General features: G+C 42.0%; 1 long non-coding RNA gene across 3 annotated transcripts; it reads right to left on the reverse strand.

The window, feature by feature from the left end:
• Positions 1–15440: 15440 nt before the first annotated feature.
• On the reverse strand, positions 15441–18185 carry LOC118785351. 3 transcript variants are annotated; one of them, XR_005005286.1, is made up of 4 exons: positions 18068–18185; positions 17878–17954; positions 15880–16012; positions 15441–15587 (listed from the first exon to the last, which is right to left on the reverse strand). It is a non-coding gene; the product is annotated as an uncharacterized LOC118785351 (long non-coding RNA). The 3 variants fall into 3 exon arrangements; XR_005005285.1 differs by having other exon boundaries at positions 15893–16012; positions 17878–18185; XR_005005284.1 differs by having other exon boundaries at positions 17878–18185.
• Between the last annotated feature and the right edge of the window lie 6209 nt (positions 18186–24394).

Below are 24394 nucleotides of genomic sequence, written 5' to 3' on the forward strand. Positions count from 1 at the left end.
TTTAAAGATATTACTTTGCATAAGTTTGATCTGTCTTCATAACGTGATTACTTCGGTAATCACGTTGTACAAATATGTGACTAGCACCATTACAAAGCTCCAGTTCCGCTCTTTCTTGTGATATGTGTTCCATATCTGTGCAATGACGAGTTCATGAGTAATTGAACAAGAGTAATAGGTGTGGAGATGGATGCAGAGCTGTATGCAGATTGATTAAATTTGATGTGTTAGTAAAAGTCCGGAACACCAAAACGTGTTTTGTTCCGATAAAGAAGCAGATCCGATGTTCGTAGCAAAGTCAGGAAGGTTTATTTGCACAGCTGGCCGTGGGAACATCAGCATTCAGCAGAGGTTCAACTAGTATATCATTTTGTTCTTTTTTTATACAGTTAATAGCAGGCACATTTACATATGAGTTATGATGACCAGCGGGGGTGCTGTTTCTGATTGGTTTTGTGGAGCTGTGCATAGCTCAACAGCTCCCTCTCTAATTGGGTATTTCCTGAGCCCTGTAACCTAATTGGCTCCATAGGGTTCACAAGACGCGCCGTTTGGCTCCGGTCGGATGTAGCGACATCGCGTTGTATTCAAATACACATCGCTTGTCTCCAGCGTTTGTATTCGAATACACATAGCGTGTCTCCGGATCAAACGCCATGCCATTCCACAAAACTGTCTCCTAACAGATTTTCTCGCCAACACTTCGTAGCATAGACAAGCAACTAGCATCGTTAGCGATGAATACTTAATGAGCAATTCATCCGAGAAGAAGGAATGTGAATTTGGGTGCAGGCTGCGTCTGTCGGGCTTTAAGGGCTAAAAGACATTTTTAGTGACAATTGCAAGTGACAAATAATAATTTTTCCCGAGACCCCCCAAAATGTTGCTGTTGAGGCTTTCAGGGGTTCTCAAGTGTCAATCAAGGGGTCTCGGGGGTCCGTATTTCGCACCCTGAGTATGAGTATCTTTTATACCCAACATACTGACCGTTTCAAACAATCTTCTGCATTAAAAAAAAAACCTGATATAGTCAGATTAAGTTCAGATGCGTTGGTGCTCGCTAGTAGTTGGTGTCCTTGGGTGCTCACCCGGTACCATATATGGTTGATGGGGCCCGGCCAGGAGTGCGGTTTCTGTTGAGTGGCCAGCTCTGAAACCTGACTGGTGGGGGTTCAGGAAGTTGTTCCTGAGAAGAAAAGGGGGCAGTTGATTAAGCACTGCACGTTCCAGGGGTTTGGATAGAAATGAGAGGAGAGATACCGGTCGGTAGTTCATAACATCTGATGGGTCAGTGGATGGTTTATTCAGGAGTGGAGTAACCAGAACTTTCTTGAGGTCTGTGGGAACAATACCAGAGATTAGTGAGGTGTTGATAATTGAAGAAAGAAATGGGGCGATCTCACTGGATATAGATTGGAGCAGAGTAAAGGGGATGGGGTCCAGAAGGCAGGTTGTAGCATGTTGGTCTGAGATGAGTTGAAGCACATCCAAATCGTTGAGCGGCATGAAAGAGGACAGGTGGTTGATGCAGTTGATTGTAGCGGTCAAGGGTGTTGTTGAGGGAGTGAGGGAGTCCCGGATGTTGGTCACCTTTTCCTCAAAGTAAACCCTAAAATCATTGGCAGGGAGGAGGCAGGGGGTGGGAGGAGAAGGAGGGGAGGGAAGGGTGAAAAAGGTAGAGAAAAGTTTTTGTGGGTTAGTTATGTTCGCATTAATTTTGCATTGGAAGAATGAGGACTTAGCTGATGTTGCTGCAGTTGTGAATGCTGTTAGCAGAGAGTGATAGGTAGTCAGGTCCACAGAGGATCTGGATTTCCTCCACTTCCTCTTGGCAGCTCAGCAGCAGATTTTCACCAGGGCTGGGACTTGATATGCATTCCAGGGCAGAAATGCTCTTGCCCAGTGGGGCTTCCAAGTAGCTCAGTTGGTAAAAGCACTCGTTCCGAGTGTAGACTGAACGCTACGGCCTGGGTTTGATCCCGACCATGTCACTTGCCGACAGTGACCGGGAGCTCACAGGCGGAACACATTGGCTTTGTTCCGCTGGGGATAGGAGTGGGTACGTCGGCAGGGGCTTCAGTCCCATCAGCAACAGCGACCCCTGCTGGTTGATCGGGCGCCTGTGGTCCACGTGCCAAAGCTGCGTATGAAATGTCTTCCTCCAACTCATCTCTGTGCTAGCTTAGCTTAGACTAAGCTAGACTAAGCTAGCTTAGACCGCAGTGCGAAAAGAAGCAGTGGCTGACATCACGTGCCTCAGAGGAGGGCACATGCTTGTCCATGCTCTCCCGGATTGACAGTGGGGGCTGTGCAATGGGACCGAACATCGATGACAAATTGGGCATTCCAAAAATTTGGGGAATTGGCCATTTCAAATTGGGGAGAAAATGGAAAAAAAAAAGCTTTTGCCCAAAAGATCCATTTCAGAGCCTGTAGCTGAGCACCCAGGACCCAGAACCTGTAACTGACCATCCAGGACCCAGAATCACAAACCTAGGGCCCAGAACCTGTAACTGAGCATCCAGGATGTAGCAAAGGGCGAGAGCAGTCACCCCCGAACCCAGGTCTACGGGGTACCAACCATGCGACTTTGACCGCGACACCAAAGAGCCAGGCTCATTGGTATGGCAGTCAGAGCGCATACTCAACCGTAGTGACGGCACTCCGTCACACAGGACCTAGAATTTTGAACCTCAGGGGTTTCTACTCAGGTGAAATGTATGCAGGGTCTCTGAGTTACTTATTTATCTTTAGATGTATTAGCATCAGGGAGAAAATGACAGCGGTTGATGAAACTGTTCAAACAAAATCAAGGCTGAAAAAGGGTCTTGTCATTTATTCAGTTTTGTATGAGCCTGTCTGAAGAAGTGAGAGAGACAGGATGTGATGTCACAAAGGGGGCCTGAAGGCTGGTTACCAGCAGAGCCATGTAGAGAGAGACGGTTCAATGGAAGTTCAAAATGCTTGTTTGCCACGTGATTCATGTAGACTTCAGATTGTTCCAGGAAGTTCTTGCCGGGCAATTTGAATGCGTAAATACAGAGAGACAGACCTGCGATTTTTGGTAATTAGTAGTCAATAAATGCATTGATTTGCAATATTTATATAGCACACCGACATGTGTATGTAGTTACATCAATATGTTTTTTTTTTTTAAAAGTAAAATTCGGTACTATTTGAGGATTAGTGTGAACAGCTAGCGTTACCTGCCTTGTTCACATATTTTAGGCTAACGTTACCTTGGTTAAAGAGTGTGTTACTGTTGTTTATTGCTTTGAATTCTTTTTTTATTATTATGTTCTTAAACTTGTATGGTAGTCAAGAGCAATCATATCCTAATGTTTATTGATATATTTAGAGGGAGGGGAAGGGAAGGAATGTTTCAAAATTCAGATCAGATTAATTTTCTAACATTAATTCATGGTGGTTGAAATAGCACACATCCGCATTTCTCTCCATTCCGCCCTTCTGTCTCCGTAAGTTTTCCCTTGGATCTGTCTTGCATCTCCATACTCATTGCCTCCTCTGCAATGAGCCATCGGCGCCGCCCCTGCTGAGTACCTAAGTAATCTTAATGACTTAATTACTAATGTAATCTTTATGACTTTCAGATAGGACAGAAGGAGTGACTATCAACGATTGTCATGAATTCATTAAATACATCTCTAATAAACTCAGAAACATGAATAGCATGTCAAGCAGTTTGTCTGTGCCCTTTCCTCCGTGTTGTCCTTTCATGTAGTCTCCACCATGATTTGCTGTGCTGCATGGGGATGCAGCACAGCAAAGTATGAATGTACGGTTTCCCCGCTGACACGGAGAGGAGAAAAAGTGGTTGGCTCAATTCAGCAGGACCAATCTTACTATCACTAAAGATTACAACAACAAAAAATATGTGAGGTAATCATATTAATAGGCTGTTAGTGGTTAATGTTATATGTTGCTAACTTTATCCAGTATCCTAGCCTAATCTGTTATCTGTTAACATTCCCTAAATCTACTGATTTAGTGGGGGATAATCCACTAACATGCTGTAATGCACATGTTAATTTGATTCAGATGTGCTGATAATATACAATCTGATTCTTTAACGTCTTACCCTTTAAAAGTACATCACAAACGGTCTATTCTGCTGCAACTCTACTGCGCTGCTAGTATTTGCTGCTCAATTCTGGGAACTATTGAGAGGCTCCACGATCCGCCATTGCTGTAAAAAAATGGTCCATTGGAGTGAACGGAGTTGACGCAATTCTCTTTCTACATGGCTCTGGTTACCAGGACATTTCCTGTGCTAGTTTGGTACATTGTCCTGTGCAACCTTGCTTTCTGGTGGAAACAGCATCAATAGAGGAAACCTAAAGTTACCATTTATCATGGGGTGAGAAAGAAAAATTTTCTTTTGTTGTCTTGTGTAGCACAGTAAATGTGGTGGTAAGCAGTGACTCCCTGTACAGAAACAAATCCATGTTCATGCATGAACATTTTCAAGGTTTCCGCTCATTATGGTGATAACTGCTTTCATATAAATGCTATTTCAATGAAACAGAATTTTGTGTGTAGCAACAGGACCTGCAGAATGGGATGGCTTCTGAACCTTTTCCCTCCAATTGCATAACAGTGCAGCTGCTCGCTCACAGGTATTTTCAGTAACACTTTTTTTTCCAGTCTGAAACCTTTCATTTTATAATTCCACACCAGCCACAACAATTGGGTAATGCATGCTTGCATTGTCCCTTGGTAAAATCTTCAGTCACATTCAGAGCACTCATTCATAATAAAACAGTTTAATATTGCAATTAGGTAGATTTTTTGAATTTGTCTCATTTTTCTGTCTTTCTTTTTCTGGGTGTATACAAATGCTTAAAATAAGTTCTGATTGGTTGTACAGTACCATGATCTAATTCCTGTAATTTATTTTTTTGCTTTTGCAGTTGCAAAACATGAACTGCAAAAGGAAGGAAGGGTGAAAAAAAACGTTTTGTCAGTCTGTGCATTTATTGTGCTTTCAACATCTGTGACACTCTGAGCATTTATTGTGCTTTCAACAAATAATAGGTTGGACTTCTAAAATGCGGCCTGTATCACGCTTCTGCACATTTCCTGGGTCTCTTCCTGGGATGTTCACTGAGGGCATAGTCACATTAGGCCCGGTTGCCTTGTACTGTGCCTGTGCACGATTGTCCCCCCTCCCCCGCTAGCCTGCACTCACATTGCACTTAACGTTCCGAGTCTGAGCACGCTTACGTCAGCACGATGCAAACTTTTTGTGCTGAAGAAAAGCACATCGGAGTTCATGATTGTACTTACCTTGTGGCTTATTTGGAGTCATTTTCAGCTAGCTAATCAAGTGATAGTTTAAAGTAATTATTATGACTGGGCGTGTAACTAACAGATATCCAGCTAACTGTTGCTATAATGCATATATTTGTTAAATGGGACAGTTGCATCATTGGCATCATGTTCGAGTTTCGTGCTTGGAGTTCCCACCTCTTCAAGCGGGCCTGGGCACAGTTCTGTGTACCTCCACACTGTCTGAAATGCTAGGTGACAAATGCTCAGATACCAGAACCTCTGGTAGACAGGAAAAACCCCCCTTAGAGGTTTTTTCAGCTCAGTGAGGACACCGTCTTATACATGGAAATTAGATTATCTTGCAAGTGATGCGTCATCATGACTGCCTTGCGCTGAAATGCATGCTGTAGCTCAATGCCTATCTCTACCGTGTCTTGCTGCCTCAGTATAATTTTATGTTCTGCCAAAGCAAAGAGTGCAAAACCTTGTTTCCTGAGGGTGAAGCAAACTACAGCCTTTTCTGTGGTCTAGCTCAGCATTGCTGCAGGGATTATCCAGATTTCTGAAATTCAAGAGCAGAGGACATGGTGACACTGAGATTGACAAAGCAAGACACAGAGAAAACTGCCCACATTTCTGGCTGGTGAGATCAACATTTGAGTGAACGATCATTCAGCCTGAGCACCAAGGCTAACAGTTTTAGAAGTACTACTGCAGAAATATTTCAGTTATCTAGGACAGAACATTTATTATGAAATGTCTATAGCTATCTGTCCATATCTAAAGCTTTCACTGGGTAAAGAACTTCCAATTGTGTGTTTCCTTAATGCTCATTCAGAAAGCGGGTGGCAAGCATGAATTCTTGTATTCTCAGTCATATGTTTGTCCACTTCACTTTTTTACCTTGGAAAAAAGAGCAGTATGAGACAAAAAATGAACAGCCTAACCCTAACGCAGTGTGTTTTTATTTAAATACTCCAGTTTGAACATTAGAGTGGATACCCAGCAGAAGTAGAGAGTTATTTTCTGTTGTTTCCAATGACTATTAACAGAGGGTCTCAGGGCTGTAACCACTCAGTTTCCTGTATTAACACCCATTAGCTCCACTCTGATCCTGCCCTCTGACAAATCAACTCCCATCCTTGCTGAACCAGTCTACAAAAACAACACAGCATGAGAACCACTGGAACCACACCTCAGTAACAACACAATGCAGAAATCTGTCTTGCTGTAGGACACCCCTTCTTCTCCTAAGAGGAAACAGCAGATGGAAAAGTACCACATGCACATCCATCCCGCCCGCCCTGCCCACCCAGAGGCAGTATGCCTGTGTGTATGTATGTGCAATATGTACTACCATCAGACTGTCAGACGGCAGTCTACTGCAGGTGATATAAGTACAGCACAATGTGACTACAGTCTAAAGCAGGTGTTACCAGAACTGGTCCTTTCTCTGTCTCCTTGGAGTTCACAGAGTTGCAGTGCCTGAGTTGGTCAGAGCAATAACAGCTCTGTCCATAAAATGGACCTGTGAGACTGGGCCTCTTAGTCACAGACAAGCACCTGGACCTGCTCAGGCTGAATGATCGTTCACTCAAATGTTGATCTCACCAGCCAGAAATGTTGGCAGTTTTCTCTGTGTCTTACATTTACATTTACATTTATTTATTTAGCAGACGCTTTTATCCAAAGCGACTTACAAAAGTGCATACAGTAGGTACAGCGACAGTACGGGGACAGGATGTGTACAGTTCCACAATGAGACAGTTCTCAGCTGAGAGCAGACGTCTGTTTGAGGACACAGTACTATCAGATTTGTACAATTACAGCCTAAAGGGCAACTAGTACAATACATTTTCGAACGGCAAACTTCAACAACTTCAAACGGCACAATGAGCGTCAGGGTAAAGGCGGCAACAAGAGAAATTTAAAAGCACAATTTAAAAAGCACAGCAATTTACGACAGCACTGATGGGCGGGGGGGGGGGGGGGGGGGGGGGGGGGGGGGCAGCAATTGTGTGCTGGGTCAGTCCAGGTAGAGTCTGAAGAGGTGCGTCTTCAGGCCCCGTCTGAAGGACTGGGGTGAAGAAGCTGTCCGTAGCGAGACCAGGAGTTCGTTCCACCACTGGGGAGCGATGTCTTGCTTTGTCAATCTCAGTGTCACCATGTCCTCTGCTCTTGAATTTCAGAAATCTGGATAATCCCTGCAGCAATGCTGAGCTAGACCACAGAAAAGGCTGTAGTTTGCTTCACCCTCAGGAAACAAGGTTTTGCACTCTTTGCTTTGGCAGAACATAAAATTATACTGAGGCAGCAAGACACGGTAGAGATAGGCATTGAGCTACAGCATGCATTTCAGCGCAAGGCAGTCATGATGACGCGTCACTTGCAAGCTAATCTAATTTCCATGTATAAGACGGTGTCCTCACTGAGCTGAAAACCTCTAAGGGGGGTTTTTCCTGTCTACCAGAGGTTCTGGTATCTGAGCACCTGGAGGCACCCAATTAAAGTTACATGCGGTACATACAGAAATCCTCTGCATCAAAGTTTAGGAACACTGGTAATAACGTCATAATATCTCAAAATGGAGATACTGCATATCAGGTCTATGTTGAATTACCAAATAATGCCACCATGTTTATCTTGTCACACCGGCCTTAATAATAATAACAATAATAATAATAATAATAATAATAATACACTTTCACTTATGTGCCTACATATCAGAGCAAACGAAGGGGGAATAATCAGGATGGTAAGACAGTTTAGGTTGTAGATAGAACAGTTTAAGATATGCTGAAGCTGTGGTGGATGGGAGAGTACAAAGCAGGTATTTTGTATATGAATTACCTCAATAACAACCTCAGCACACAGCACAATGTGTAAGACTCATTGATGACAACACCACATGTCCACAGTAATGGGTACCTAAGTCACAATGACTGAAAGCTTGCTCTCTTCCCTTCATCTTCCCTCCTTTCCTCTCTATCTCTCCCTCTTCCATCTTCATCTCTCACTTAGTTAATTTTCAGTGTGCTTCTATCAGCATGGCCATATCAAGCAGAACAACATGGTACAAGAAAAAAAATGCAATAACTACAACTCTCATTACTCTTCACCTTCTTACTTTCTTTTTCTTTCCTTCCCTCTTTCTTTCTCTCCCTCTCTCTATCTGTCTCTCTCTATCTCTCTCTCTCATACTTTCTCTCCTTGTTGCCCTCTCTTTTCTAAAGATGGTTATTGCTGGACCTTTAACCCATTTGGAAAGTAAGTTATCTGTGTTTCTGTGATTTGGGGAATTGGTGAATTCCACAGCAGAAAAGCATGTATTTTCACATCCTAATATGGTCATGTGCTTGCTCTCTTCACAGTGAGAGAGACACCATGTGATTTTCTCTGTAACCCTTACCCATTCCATAAACTGCACAGTGGTCACACTAGCAATACAATTACATGCATTATTCAGGGGTTTACTTGTCCTTACCAATCAGTAAACAGTCATACTGATCAGTACATTAAACAGTATATTTGGAAATAATGACCCAAGACATAATGAGACAGGAATTGAGAATTAGATTTTAGCATTGGGATGAGGTACTTTGGGGTAGCAGCTGCCTCCAAAACCACAATAATAATGAACAATAATAATAGTAATAGAAAGAAGAGGGGCAGTTACAGAGCACCATAGGAACAGTAGGGGCAGGTATATAGTGCTGTAGTGGCAGTAGAGGCAACTATAGAGTGCTGTAGGGGCAGCTATAGAGTGCTGTAGGGACAGTAGAGGTAGCTATAGAGTGCTGTAGTGGCAGTAATAGAGTGTTGTAGGGCAGTAGGGGGCAAGAATAGACTGTTTTAAGGGCAGTAGTTGCAGGTATACAGAGCTGTAGGGGCAATAGGGGATTGAATAGAGTTCTGTAGGGCAGTAGAGGAAGGTATAGAGTGTTGTGGGGCAGTAGAGGTGGGTATAGAGTGTTGTAGGGCAGTAGAGGTGGGTATAGAGTGTTGCAGGGCAATAGGAGCAGCATTAGAGTTCAGTAGGAGTAGTAGAGTGCTGTAGGGCAGTTGTGGCAGGTGTAGAGTGCTGTAGGGGAAGTAGGGGCAGGTATAGAGTGCTGTAGGGGCAGTAGGGGTAGCTATAGAGTGATATAGGAGGAATAGTGGCAGGTATGTAGTCATGTCGGGGCAGTAGAGGCAGCTATAGAGTGCTGTAGAGGTAGTAGGGCCAGCTTTATAGTGCTGTAAAACAGTTGGGGGAGGTATAGAGTGTTGTAGGGCAGTAGAGGCAGGTATAGAATGCTGTAGAAAAAGTAGGTGCAGCTATATAGTGCTGTAGGGACAGCTGTAGTTTTTAGGGCTGTAAGGACAAGAATAAAGAGTTGGAAGGGCGGTAGCTGCGGGTATAGAGAGCAGTAGGGGCTGTAGGGGCAGCTACAGAGTACTATAGGGCAGTAGGGGCAAGAACAGAGTGTTGTAAGGGCACTAGGGGTAGGGGCTATAGTGTGCTGTAGTGGCAGTAGGGGTGGTAATATAGTGCTGTAGGGTCAGTAGGGCAGCTATACAGTGCTATAGGAGCAGTAGGGGCAGCTATAGAGTGCTGTAGGGCAGCAGGGGCAGGTATAGAGTGCTGTACAGAGAGTAGGGACAGCTATAGAGTGTTGTAGGGCAGTTGGGGTGGGTATAGAGTGTTGTAGGGCAGTAGGAGCAGCTTCAGAGTATAGTAGTGGCTGCTACAGGGTGTTGTAGGGCAGGTGGGGCAGGTATAGAGTGCTATGAGTGCTGTGGGGGAAGTCGGGGCAGGTGTAGAGTGCTTTGGGTGAAGTAGGGGCAGCTATAGAGTGCTGTAGGGGAAGGAGAGGCAGGAATACAGTGGTGTATGGCAGTACGGGCAGCTTTACAGTGCTGTAGGAGCAGTACGGGCAGCTGTAGAGTGTTGTAGGGGCAGGAGGGTTAGCTATAGAGTGCTGTAGTGACAGCTATAGAGTGTTGTAGGACAGTAGGCGCAGCTATAGAGTGCAGTAGTGTCTGCTATAGCGTGCTGTAAGGCAGTAGGGGCAGCAAAGAGTGCTGCAATGGCAGCTATAGATTGTTTTGGGCAGTAGGGGCCAGTATAGAGTGTTGTAGGGCAGTAGGGGCAGCTACAGAGTGCTGTAGTGGCAGGTATAGAGTGGTTTAGAGCAGTAGGAGCAGGTATAGAGTGCTGTAGGGGCAGTAGGGGTGGGTATAGACTGCTATAGGGCAGACTGTTGTAGGGCCTGTGGGTCCTTGAAAAAGAATGGCTCTGCTACTGACAGGAGTTTATCTTTTATTTCAGCAAAGTCTTTGAAAATTGAAACACAGTTGGGAATTTTTCTTCCTTGTCCAAAGCCCATTATTCACAGCCCTAACAAGCCCTATACAGTATTGCCTTGAGATATCCTGGGGACAACATTCAGTTTACACTGTAAAAGACCTCCATGTCACATGATCCCTGCATATCTCATACACTAAAACTTTTAATTATGTGTAATGTCCATATTTCAACACATCTGTATGATGGATATTTCATTTTTAAATCAATAAAGGGAAGTAATAAGAAGAAACTATTGACATTATGTTGCTTCAGAGGAATAGATTACCTCATGCAGGTACTATATCCACCAGAGATGACTAACTGAACAGTGCAATGCCTTTTGTGTTGTTACAGTATTAACAAAGATGACTTAAGTAAAGCACAGAAAGCTGTGGTCATAGCACAGACATTGGGTGTGTCACTTTCCCCTACTGCCTCCTCAGTATATGTGGTTCAGCTTGTCCCAGTAGTCCATAGCTGTTTCTGTGTAGAGAAGGGGCTGGCTGTGATTTCAGCTTGGAAAAGGAGTTTGTTCATATTGAGCTGCTTACTAGAAGTTTGAACTTGAAAGTGATTTTGCAGACCCTGATGGTTTTATCAGTAAATTAGCTTCAGTGATTTGGACCTGACACCTTTCTTTTCATAGTGTGGTACTGTACTTTTTGAGGCCTTTTCATTGACCGTCAAAGCTCTGGCAAGTTAAAAAAAACACTCATAACACTGTTGTCTTGTTTACTCACAAGCGTTATACTGTCACTTTCTCCAGTACAATGGAGGTGTCACTTAGGAATTGCTTGTCTGTGTGATGTTCATGTGCTGTACTGCTTCACCTTCAGAACTGCTGAGGAGGACAACAAAAAAACACAATGCCCTTCCTCCCCTAGGAGAAATATTCTCTCCTTCTCTGTTACTGCGTCTTTCTCCCCATCTCAGATACAAAGGGCTGCATTGAGCAGAAATATCTGGTATTCATGCCTCATGCTGTTGCAGGGTGTCTCACCATTGGCTGATTGTCACCCTTGGCTTTTGTGTCTTCCAATCAGACAATAGCAAGAGTGGCTTAGTTTTATCAACTAATAACAGCTCAAGGGAATGCTAGATGTACCAAATAATATTTCACTCTCCCATGTGCTGAAAGACAAACAATACTGTTTTCTTGCTCTTTTTGCTCTGGAGAAAAAAAAAAAAAACTATTTTCACAAAGGCGAGAAACATTTGTCAAGAAACATTTCCTGTCCCTGACTGAACCAAACGCCCTCTGAAAGCCTCACCTCTCTTTAACCCCTGACTGAGGTCACCCTGAGTGACCACAGTGGTGATGTGACTCCTCATTGACTACAGCCCAGAACTGGAACTCTCATTCACTTTGCCAAGAGCTTTCACAGCAGTGAGTACTTTTACTTGTCAATTTAGCCTCCTGGATCAAAACTGGAAGACTCTGCAATGCAGGACAGAGTACCACACAACATATCATCTGATATCAGGTCTGTGTTGCAGTTTGGATCTTAACATGCAAAAGATGAACAGATTTAACATGCTTGCTCCCATCCACCATTGCTCACCATACTTTAGTTCTGTTCAGGTATTTGCCTTTACCAGGTAATTGTTTCTCGTTCAGGAATGTCAGTTAACATTCCACATAACACATACAAATTCCATTATAGAAGCTTTTAAAATACCAGGATATAGCTAAACAGCATACAGCTTACTAAAATGTTGTCACTCATTAGCAAAATAGTTCATGTTTTGCAGAGATGGGGTAGAAGGGTGGTGCTAAAATATATACATCTTACAGCAGCAGATGTTTACAGATACTTAGAAATGTTAATAATTGGCTTTTAAAGGAACGTTTTACATCTTGTCAATTGTTTAAATTGTGCTTGAATAACATGTGGTCACATGAAGCATAAAGGTACAAAATTGTACTGTACAGAAGCCTGGAAGGAGAGCGTGGATGCCAGTGGACTCATTCTGCTGTGGAATGTGGTGATGTTGGGGGAATGTTAATTATTAGTGGAGCTAGAGCAAAGCCAGAGGAATGGACTATAATATTACTGTTTGGGTTTTTAACAGCCTGTTAAGATGTGAAAAATATGTAACCACAGATGTAACTGCTCTTCTTATATACCATACTTCTAAATGGAGAGAGCATAGTGCTTTAAGTGTTTGTTTCTGTAGATTCTGAAATGTAAAATGCAAAGGTCAGTATAGGCAGAAAAACTGGGAAAGATTCCAAACTTCAGTAGGTGATACTTCAGTGTGATATCCAACGTTACAAGTCTGCCTGTTTTTGCACGGTGCATCGGTGGTGTATGCGTGGTTGTGTTTGTGTGTGTGTGTGTGTACCAGGTATTTCCAGGTATCAGAGAGAAGAACAGCAACCAGAAATTATTGAACTGAACACCTTCCACTTTATGTTTCTGTTTGTGGCTCTTCATGCATTTCAATATCTGTAAATATAGTATTTTTAGAAGTGACCATCGACCAAAATCATCACTTCAGTGTGTTGTACCTGATGACATGAGAGACGGCCCAATTTACACTCCCTCTGGATTTGTGGGGAAATTCAGGGGTCATACTCACAGGTCAGATCACAAGAATGATGACAGTACACTGTGCTGTAAACAGGTTGTTGAATAGTCAGGTGAAACACCCAGTGACACTGTTAAAGGGAAGTGACTAATAGCATTCATGACCTTTTACCTTTGGGTGTAGCTACTGAGGAATAATATACATGCGATAAGAAGGGACAGAAACAGAGGTTCCTCTGATGCCCACAGCACAGCTTTAAAAGTATAGGTTTGAAAAAGCAGGAGATGCTTAGTGAATTATTAAATGAACTGATGATTGGAGTGATAAGTGGAGGGTTTTTGATTGGGTTTTAGGAAGAGGATTTCAGTTTTGAAGACTGGACTGAAGTTACTGAGTGTAAGACCACTTTGTAGTTCTGCTAGATTGGACTGTTTTGTTACTGCCGTAAGGGAAAGTGAAAGTCACCATCAGAATCATCCCTACAATAGATCTGCATGTCCCACTCTCACTCACTGTCTTCTGCCTAACTAATATACAGCATTGCTTCCACCAGTATTAACATGTAAATTAACTATCATATCATTTTATATTTATGATTCCCATCATTCTTATACATATCATTGAGTGTGTGTTTTTTTAATTCCTCATGATCAGCTATGATGGATCACCAGGAAACATTTTTATTTTTAAGTAGGAGAACCCATAGCAGGAAACACATTACAGTGAGTGAAGCTGCTGTCACTGAGATTGATGTCAGTTGAAGAGATGGTGCACATGCACACATATCTGGTTTGACTGTTTGATTCAGAAGGAAGAGTGGTTTGGCTACTTTAGAACTATAATGTGAAACCCTGAGGCGAAAAATTATATAGTGCAAGTTAATGCAGTCAAACTGAGACCAGAGCAGTAGACTCTGACTATCTCTGACTGCAGTCAGTGTCTTCATGAATTTGGCTCAAGTTGCGCAGTATGAACTTTCAATTTTAAATTAGCTGCTCTAAAAAGGGCATCAAATGGTTGTCTCCTTCGGTGATGTGTAATAGCTCAGCTGCCTGCCACGTGTGTCACTTGTGAATTGTTTCCAAGAGTACAGTCTCTTCCATGGAGAGACACATTTTTCCACTGCATTTCATGTCTATAGCAATTAAAAGAACACAACAGGCAGGGTGTCAGTCTTCACTTTCATACCAGAGAACTTTGTCTGCAGCTAAATGGCAGGCAAACCTATAGAGATTAACAAGGTTCAACATGACATGAATACAGTTCTGGTCTGCCTACAGCAGTGTTTCTCAATCCTCCTCCTGGAGCCCCCCTGTCCTGAATATCTTCTACCTATCCTTGCTCTGAACATGCTCTTGATTAAATCAGATGTGCTCAGCTAATCAAAAGTGCCACTGATGAGTTCAGTCAGGTAGGTAGAGCAGGGAAAGATGGAAAATGTGCAGAACAGGGGGGCCCCAGGAGCAGCATTGAGAATCAGTGGCCTGCAGCATCAAGTGGACAGAGCACATGCATTTTCCTCAGAGAACTTCTGCAACTAAATGGCAGGCAGACCTACAAGGATTAAAAACACAGCACATAGGCTTGAATGTGTTTGGAATTTACTTCACGTTTGTCTGCATTGTCATGGTCTGGCCCTAAGATGGCAAAACTAGTTAAAGTGCAGCTGATGTGAATCACTTGCAAATGAATCTGGTGTAAAAGCGTGCAAAGGGCTAATACTACTGATAGAGGAGTGGGGCTTCATGAATTTCATAATGGTTGGAGCTGCTGTGTTTGGTCAAAACTTTATAATCCAAAGCAAAAGTACCGTGATTGGTTTGACTCCATGAGTGATTGACAGCACAGGAGGCTTCACTTTCCATAACTATCACTGAGACCACTCACATGTGGCATTAATTAAAAGAGGTGAGAGAAAAGTACAAGCCCACACAATGACATACCTGTATAAACTCAATGCCTTTACAAACTGAAAGATAAATTACTGTAGTAAAACCTGGGGATTATTTTTGCTCACATTTCACAAGAGGATTTTCTCTTCTTTTGGGTCCCTCTCTAGACTATATGAAATAATGATGAGCCAATGATTCTGCTATCTGCTGTCCCACCATCTAGATGGGGGTGGATTCCCTCTAAATCAATCAGGTGTGAGAACCTGCATGTGTCTTGATCTTCGACTACAGCTTGGTGTTTAACATATTAATCTGAAAACAGTGGCAGTCATGTAGTGTTAGTTTATAAGGCATTCGTCAAATAAATATTCTTACTGTTTGTACATGTGTGACAGTCTGCAGATAACAGTGCTATTTATTTGTTAAGGTATTTGTTTCTGTGAGTTTGCATATAACAGAGTAGTGATTTTTGAACGCAGTCAAAGTTTGCTTGGAAGCTTTGCTGGGGCTGTTTCCAGGGCATCTGCCTCTGGGGGATCCAGCTGGAGGAAAGACAGGGACAGACACAGATACTTTTATAAAAAGCAGATCAGCTTCTGCAGTATAACCATCTTACATTTTAGTCCCTTGAGAAGACATAAACTGAAGTGCAGCCATTTTAATCCATGGATTTGTGAAGAGTCAGGTATATACTTTTTTTGTTTCACCACAAGCCACGGTACTGGCATGATAACAGCAGAGTGTCCCATATGCGCTCCAAAATAACACCCTTCCATTCCCTTCTCAAATGTGTGCTTGTGTGATGTCACATGAAGGATGCACTCATTCACTTACTTCCCTCACTCACTTGTGGATAAAGTGATGCAGCCCAACTTGTGCAGGGTAGACAACTTGGATTGTTGTCCTGTGAGCACACTGGCCATGAGGAGTGTCATGCCCATCTACCACTCATACTGATATGGTGTCACTGTAGTCACAGAGAAACCATTGTATGTGTAATCAAGCAATTTTGCTGACTTTAAACAACTCAACATTCTGAAAAAAGAAGTTTTGAAAATATCAATTCAACATAACAAAGGAGTACATGACACCAGAAAGCTCTACCTACTTGCCATGTGGGTTGTGGCATACTTTAACCAGTCTGATTATGACAACAGACTGAGCGTGTAGTTAGATGCCTGGATTCTCAGTGTATGTTGTGCAACAAAGTGACCTCTCTCCAAGTCACAATGCTCATTCAAAAACATCACAATCCTGGATTGTTGATCTGCCTTTAGGATTTACTGAGAGTCTATTGCTGAACTGCCAGTAAAAGTTGAATTAAAGAGTAGAATTATCTACATGACCTGCAGGCCAGGAATAAATCACAGTTACCACTCAAGCCATATTTTAATAAAACAGATCTGACTTGCATATATTCACTCTACCTACCAAATCCTCAAATCTCACTTTCAGATCAGTGCAACCGCAGACAAAAACCAAGTCAAGAACCATTGAGAGAACATGGATAAGGCTTAAAATTGTGTTCATTTTTTTACTTGCAGTTGGACTTTCAGGCTACACCTCCATTCACAGCTACACAGTGCCAGATCTTCTGCATAAGAAATTAACATTTGCTGAGCAAGAACTGCCACCCTAATTCAGTGATCATAAACTAGCCCTGTTACAAGTGAAGCCGTGATCCAAATTCACAGTCCTAATTATTTCTGTGGCTGGATAAATATAGATAGATAGATAATATATTTACTGCACAGGGTTGAATGTTATTTGTCTTTATAGCCAACTGAGCCAGAGCTGCTTCATCTGACAGCTGATTAGACCAGAACTAAGGTGTCCTGTGACCTGACTGGGTCAGGGCTTAGGTTTCCAGAGAGCTGATTGGGCCAGGGGTGAAGTGTCATGAGAGCCAATTGGCCCAGGGTGGAGGTGTCCTCATGTGCCCTAGAATGTGGCACTGAGGGATGACATGCAAAGCAGCTCTTTTCATCTTCACTCACAGCTGTGACTCCACCCTCTGCTTATCTGCCCAGTTTTGGAACTGTGGTGTTCTGAGTGCTGTTACCACAGTTGAATATGCGCTCTGACTGCCATACCAACCAGCCTGGCTCTTTGGCGTAGTGGGCAAGCTGCAGGTTTGGCACCCTGTAGACCTGGGTTCGAGGCAGGGTGGGGTGACTGCTCTCAGCCTTTGCTACAGGAACATAGGATGCCCTTGCCAGCAGATCTTTTAGGTCATTGTTCCATGAAGGGTAATAAATAACACTTTTGGACTGAGCATAGTTTTGGCTGATGCTAATTTTTTGTTCCAAAGATACAGAAGTTAGCTGTATATAAATAATTACTTCTTAATTTAGTATATATTTTATCCTATTCATAATGCCAAAATCTGCAAATGAGCCCTCCAATCTGTCAGAAGAGAATCTCCTCCAGCTCCTGCAGTTAATTTTCCATCACTCATGGTGTTTATATATGTAGTATGATGCCAACTACACATAGATTAGACCATGCCACCCTCGCATTAACGGGGCGAGGGACCCTGCTAGTCGTGACGGCTAGGCTCCCTGCAGTAGCTGTCTGCAATGACCCAGACAAGAGGCTGATGTTACAAAGATATAATATATATTTTATTGCGTCATGATTCAAAAAGAGATTAATAATATAGCTACTTAAAGCTGGCAATAAGGCAATAACCAACCCCATATTGCACACATGCCCTCCTTCATAGGCCTATGGGACCCCCAGATTTAGACATACAAGCCAACAAAGAGAATAAAACAATTACACACATATGCCCAGAACACATCTTATTATAGTTAATTAGTATATGGCTACCTTCGTATAAAACTCCCCGCTCTAATCCATGGTCATCTATCCCGTTGTACCCCGGCTGCAGGTGTAGTACGCAGACACTGTTTGGGATGCAACACGACATTTAAATTCGGCTTTTTGGCAATATAACCAAGCACACTTTGGCAACAAGATAATAAACTAAAATGCTGGCGGCGTTTTGCCTTAAGCTCACCTACTTCGCGTAGCAATAAATATTCTCAGCGTCTGCTTTAATTAAATAGTGTGCTTAACACACAGCGAATAACAGGCAAACATCCACCTTTCACTCGTGGCTAGCATACAACAATGGCGAACAAACAATTTAACGCCGCTTCTCTTATGCTACTTCCTCTTCCGCTCACTCAATATTACGTGGATAGCAACAGGAAGGAAAAGGGGGAAGGCAGCAAAAGGCTCCTTCAGGGTCCTAAAACCCAGTGCCGAATCAACAACTAAGCAGAACTTAAAAAGGGGAAGGGGAAAATACTGACACTACACCCCATCACATATACAAAAGCATTTTCGTCATGGAGGACTGAATTGACATAAAAGAGCAATTCTGTGGAAAGACACTGATTCTCATAAATGGAGGACTGAATAAATAAGACTGTAGTAAGCCATCAGCCAAAACAGCAAATGCCATGACGCCCCCAAACCCACCCCCCACTGCAAATTTGCTGGGAAAGCAATGTGATATTCATGTTAATACCATTCCAAATACAGACACAGACATTTCGTTTTGTAGATTTTATTCTACAGTGAAAAGCTGTTCCCAATCAGATAAGTCAATATAGCATGAAAAGAACATCCTCATATATTATACATTTCAGTTATTACTACAAATGTCTGTACACTTTAGTGAATGAAAAAAAAAAACTATGAAATATTGTTAGTAACACAAGTGAAAAAAATTTTGTCACCTGGGTACTGAATTATCACTGAATTCTGAATTCAAGAATTCCATCATTTCTTGCAGCCTGTAATATGATTGGCTCTTATTAAGTCACAAACAAAATTCTTACCCAATCTAATTGGTATCATTTTTATTATTCCACTGTCATTCATTTATTATTAATATTTCTGTGTCATTGAACACGCTCTGCGGTGGACTAAAATCGCAAGCTTGTTGTATTTGTGTAGAATCCTCTACACTTAAGTGACATTTTTAACAATGAGGCTTGCCATGAGGAATTATCCATACATACCCATGAAAAACAAATTTAGAAGTAAAATCATTCTCACTTCAAAGCTGCATATTGAAGATCCTTACGTGCTGAGACAAACTTTTAGAGAAGAAGAAATGTGAAGTGTAAGGTCTTATGGAGAGGAATGAACCTTTATTACAACACTTTTAAGTGCTGTAAATGAAGAATTGTAATGACATATTGCTTGTTTCAGCTGCTTTTGTGAGATCAAGTTTAATGGACGCCTTTCCATGGTTCATGAATTTGAGTGCTGTAACTGCCCATTTCACATTACAATTTTAAAGTGTTCTGTATTGACAACATCTTACATGAAGACTAATTTAGAATGTATGTCTAACTTCAACTTGTCATACCTCATGCTATTGTGAATTTTTCATGATAAATGCATAATAAAATCTCTGAATAGGTGAATTCCACCCTCACCTATTTCCTGCAATTGTTTTGCAATTGTTCAAAACACCATAAGATGATTGTTTACTGCAAACAGGATCTAATTATAGTCTCACCAGCATCAGTGCTGAAACTGCTGGCAACATTTGCCTTCCCTTGTGTAGAACAATTCAGTGCTCACAGTGCATTGTAGTATATACTAGGATACTCTGCATTGATGCATTATACTTTGGGAAGCAATCATGATTTTCCTAGGATAAGATGTGGTCCAGAACAACAAATGAAATTGTACTGGGACACTTGGGAACTGTCAGAACTCAGGCAGGGACTCAGGTGCAGACAGGGAAGACTGGTACATGAAAGGCTTATTAAATCCAAAGCGTAATTCAAAAACGTGGTCAAAACAGGCAAAGTCCAAAACCAGAAAAGCTCAACTATCAAAACCAAAAAGCAGATCTGAGAAACGAAGTTGAGGTAAACAGGCAAGGCAACAGTACTGGCAGGCAGAAACCAAACAAACAGCAAGTAGCGTAACAGAAGACAAACTGGCAATGAGACAAGCAACAAGCAGGGATGATATAGAGCTAGGCTGATGAGGAGATGGGATGCAGGTGCACAGGCAGGCAGGTGGAGACAATCAGGTAATCAGGTGGGCGGAGACAGGGTGGAGAGCAGGGCAGGGCTGGAACACAGGGAAATGGTAAACAAGAGCACATGGACGGGGAAAACAAAAACAAACCGGCTTAAGATGCCGCAGTCCTGACAGGAACTTTCATTATCAATGTTATTGATTGAATCAATTCTTAAAAGTGTGTTACACATGGACACACATGTTGCAATCAACATTTATAGCTGGAGTCCTGCTCCAGCTTCAACAAAGAATGCAGGAATGCAATGTTTTGGAAAGAAGAACTTTTGTTTGGGCTGTCATTTTCAATTTAATTAACTGCTACTCTCTTTCATATTTCTACTGGGTCTAGGATACTGATTTGGCCATAAGTATTAACCCCACCCCACCTCTGTTTGTATTAAAAGAATATTTGAGAAAATAGTGATCCAGAACGTTTCATGTAATGTTTAATTAAATTCTTTCACCATTCGTTTGCCATAGTGGCAAAGAAATTATTATTATTTATTATAGAAATTATTGCATTGGTGCAGGCTTCTTTTTTCTCCAATTTATTGTTAGTTCAGACAAAACATCTTCAAAACCACATATAAGACAGCCTGCCATGGTCTTTAGCACTGTGGGTTAACACTGCAACTCTGCATCAAGTCAATCAAACCCTTGAGATGTCATACATGTTCTCTGTTTACAGCCATCAAAGTCTGCTCAATACTCCCATAATGCCTAGCTCAACATAAACCAGTCCACAGTGTGTCCTGCTTTGTGCGTCTTCCTAGATTTACAAATTTATGTTGTGCAAGTTGTTGAGAAATACATGGTCAGACCAGCATGTCTGTGTAGAATGTGCCCAGCACTGAAAGTTAATCAGTTTGACTAGCTATTCACAGCTGATCATGCCCTCACCAGCGTTACCCCTCATTGAAACTCAGGCAAAGGAAATTGTTTTGAGAACAGGAGAGTGGAATCAGGGTGCTGGCAGGCTGCCAAGAATGTCACACAAACAGGAAGTGTAATCAGTATAAAGAGACAGCTTCCTGAAATTGAAACGATCCAAGTTACGTGGCTCACACAGCAAACATGTCCCTACATGGTTTTCACAACAAGGCAGTGGATTTCTGTATTCACATAGATCTTCTGTAGATACCATATACCTTAAACCTGCTAATGAGATCACAATTACAGAATAAGAGCCACATGACCGTATATCATACTCCCAGACAACACAGGGAAGCAACATGACAATCATATTGCGTTTTTGCTGTCGACTGCATAACTCTATTGGCATTTATGCTCGGTATTTAATGTGGAATTCTCTGTGCATTCAATTTTCATCTCATACCCTACATCTTCCTTCAGTCTCTTTCAGTTCAACCACCCTACAAACCCATCTTATACACCAGCAAAACAAAATAACTTTAACAGCTCATCTTTGCTGATCTGTAATCTTGATAAATATACATGACACATGATGTCCTTCTAGCCTTGGCAGTGCTTAGTAATGCAAACACACACACGTGGTTCAGTATGAATGAAATGTACTTCCTAATTGTCATGCGCTTCCATATTAACATATCTATTTGAGTTTGTTAATGTTTATCAGTTGGATATAGCCTACTTCTTTTTATGATACAAAGGTCTCAATTATTTTCTTTGATATTTAGAGTAATGCATTCTGTGATAGGTTTTGTGAAAAGCCATAACTGAGTAGTGAGTTTAAGATACAATACCCACTAATTACTCTTTACTAAGACTCTTCAGCTGAAATGTTCTACAGGAGAAAAGGGGAGGACCCTTAATAGGACAGAGGAGGAGACCTACAGGGGGGAAGGGCCATAGAGGACACAGGATCCAGTGAATGTGGAGCTCTGGAACAGTAGTGTGCCTGATGGCAGAGCTCTTCTGCTGCCAAATAAACAGAGGGAGTCGGCTGGACCAAGCATGGGTCTCAAAGACAGCATAGATGGGTAATAGAGGCAGACCACTGCACCATTTATACAGAGATCAGCTGCTCTAGTTGGCCTGGTGGCTTCCTCCTTCCACTCAGATGAGAGTAACATCTTAGTGAAGTCCAACCTAGCCCCTTTTAACCCTTTTCTCTCCTCAGGGACATGAGATGACAAGCATGTCAGGAGCTCATCATATTGCTTGCCCCTGTGAGAAATACCCACTGTAGCGACACTGTCACTCAGTCACTGTGGAGACATGGAATCCATGGCAATACCTAATAAAACAATGCACAGGTCCTTTATGACTCAAAGTCACATTCATACCAACACAAATGCACCTAAAGAGGTAGTGAAAGTGCTCTTCTGCATTTCAGAGAACAGAGCAAGAATACAAACACAAGCACCAAAGCTGCCTCAAAGAGGCAAACAGCATTAGCCAACAGCCATAGCACTTTGCAAACATCCTTTGTAACCTGCAGAGTCACAACTTCCCTGAGCTCTGATGGGAACACTGTACTGTTGGAAGTCCTTCAGATGCAATGTCAAAGTGATCATTAATAAAGCAGTAAAAATGAAAATTTGTTGTCACACTAATGCATTGTAAAACGTGTGGTATTTTTCAATTAACCACTGTGGAATCCTGAATTGTTTACTAAAATATATACCCTTTCCAAAACAACACCACTCTGAACCCTAAAAATATTCTCTGATCAGGAGTACACAGTAGAAAACCCATTACAAATGTTATTCTTTGCATATGAAATTTCAGTATATGGATTAAGAGCTTCCTCTGTGTTACAAGACCAGATATTTTCATCTAGCAATTTATTTGTTTGTCTTGCACAATATGTGCTAAATATGCAGCTTTAAAACTAAATAAAGATAAAGCATGTAGATAAAGCATAGTTTTTGCCTTGTATGTGTTTCAGGGCACAAAGATCATAAATGTACATCTAAATTTCATTCACTCCACAGTATGATCAATTCTCTGGTATTTACCCCAAAACGCTGCTCCTACACACTACCCCAAAGAACCCACACTGATAACCCAACACACCATCCCAAAATACCCCTCACTGTGTAATCCCATACGTCGCCACTTTACTACACACTCCATGCAGATGAATTGATAGAATTACGCTTAAAAGAAGCATATCAAAACACAGGCATGTCTCACAGTATGCCCAAAAATAATTTAGAGAATTCATTAAAAATTCTTGCAGTTGGACAAACAAAGGATTAGCCAATACTGTAGGTGACTCAGGGTGCACATTGGTAACAGTTAAAGTTGTTCTCTGGAGCAGAGATTTTCAACCTTTTTGGGGCTAAGGTACATCAAAGGTCAAACCAGAACGTCAAGGCACACCAACTTGGTTATCAATTATGAAGAATGTCACACACATTATGATAATGATAATTTATTAAAAATGCATTGAAGTGCATCGGAGCAAGAACTTGTCCGACATAATGCGGCATCATGAACAGCAACATGCTAAAATAAAATAAAAAACAGAACATTACTCCATTAACCCTTTCGCACGTATGGTCACACTGGTGTGATTTGCTGTTTAGAGCGTATGCTAAAAACCGGTGGGATTAGAACACTAGATTGGAAAATTCTAGCTAATTTTAGCTTTGAGGAAACAGCGATCCAATGCTAACCGAAAACTATGAGAAGCTATAATAATAACGCTAATGAAAACATAACGAATCATGTAACGTAACACGCACGCTACATAGCATAAAAACAAGTTATGTGGGTTAATAGCATAATACAAAACATCAGTCTTTTCACAGAGTACAAGTGCACACACACACACACACCTGTTTAAAAACGCATCGGGTTCCTCAATATACCACGGCACACTTCACTTTGCCTCACGGCACACCAGTGTGTCGAGGCACACCGGTTGAGAACCACTGCTCTGGAGGACTGAAATGATTCTTGCATAGAATGACGACCTCACATCAGACAGCACTAACCCGCAGCATCTGTCTGCATGAATGCAAAGATTCATGCCATTTCGGTTGCTCCAGATAAAACTCCCTTTGTTTTAATTCCCTCAGATGCTGAGAAACCAGTAAAAAGGAACTCATGCCTGCAGAAAGACAGACAAAGTGACATAGCTGTAGAGTGTGTGTGTGTGTAGTCAGCAGGATGACTGCCAATGAAAACCTCAATGTTCAGATAAGCCTTCACTAAATTAATGTTGTCTTGAGTTTTGAGCCCTCACTAAATTAATGTAGGCCTGAGTGTTGAATTATCATGATACTAATGTAAACCTGAGTGCTGAGTCTTCAGTCACTTAATGCGAGTGCTGAATATTCGCTAAATTAATGTAAGCTTAAGA

Source organism: Megalops cyprinoides, chromosome 11 (assembly GCF_013368585.1).
Source record: "Megalops cyprinoides isolate fMegCyp1 chromosome 11, fMegCyp1.pri, whole genome shotgun sequence".
NCBI lineage: Eukaryota > Metazoa > Chordata > Actinopteri > Elopiformes > Megalopidae > Megalops > Megalops cyprinoides.